At 44.2% G+C, this 762-nt stretch overlaps 1 non-coding gene across 1 annotated transcript; it reads right to left on the bottom strand.

Moving 5' to 3' along the window:
• Window positions 1-619: 619 nt before the first annotated feature.
• Window positions 620-762, bottom strand: LOC136055314 (small nucleolar RNA SNORA12). Its single transcript, XR_010622831.1, has one exon. It is a non-coding gene; the product is annotated as a small nucleolar RNA SNORA12 (small nucleolar RNA).

The raw sequence follows: 762 nt of genomic DNA, 5'->3' as shown, positions 1-762 counted from the left end.
CTACACTTACCTTCAAATTCAGTATGCGATCCATCATTAGGAAGCACTTCGGACTCTTGGTTTCAGGATCCAAGTCTCTACCTCTCTGTTCTGGATCCCAATTCAGCATCAGCCGCAACCAACTTTCCATCGGTTCTACAATTAAACTAAACAAAAATACAATTAAACTAAACATTGTCAGGAACTTCATGAAGAGCTGAACACAACTGGCATGTGGGCTCCAAGTCTACCACAGTCTGCTTCCAAACAGCTTAATCTTAACCCACGAGGGTGTAAGAGCAGAGGGAAAGAGCAGCCTCGATGGGACAGAGGTGAAGGAAGATTGAAGTATCTCGTACTTGCGTGATATCCGAGTGCTCTGGGATTTCGAACAGTTCAATCTGTGGCTCCTGTGCCTGTGTAATAAAGCACTCCTTAATGTCTTCAGAAGTATAGTCCAATGGGACAGGAATCACCTGGAGAGACAAACGTTTCCAAAGAAGTAAAGATGACGGAAACCACTGCCTTGCAGAAAGCAATCAGTCCATCACTGAAGCTGGTATGCTCCTCAGTTCTGTTCAATGTCATCAAACAGGATGGGTGAGCACCTGCCTGTACAGATTTAAACTTGTGAGAACTTTCCTGTAGGAGTTGAATAAAAAGCTGAGAACTAAGAGCCTGAAAAAGATCTCAGCACAGCTTCCCTCCTTTCTGATCTCTGTGGTAGTTCCAGGCCGCTCTGATACCATTACAGATCTGACAAACAAACAAACCACCACAATA

The sequence above is a fragment of the Cyrtonyx montezumae genome, unplaced genomic scaffold, assembly GCF_038088225.1.
Source record: "Cyrtonyx montezumae isolate F1298 unplaced genomic scaffold, pur_monq_1.0 scaffold_4, whole genome shotgun sequence".
In the NCBI taxonomy this organism is placed as follows: Eukaryota; Metazoa; Chordata; class Aves; order Galliformes; family Odontophoridae; genus Cyrtonyx; species Cyrtonyx montezumae.
The sequence above is the reverse complement of the archived record's forward strand: the minus strand, read 5'-3'. Positions and strand labels throughout refer to the sequence as shown.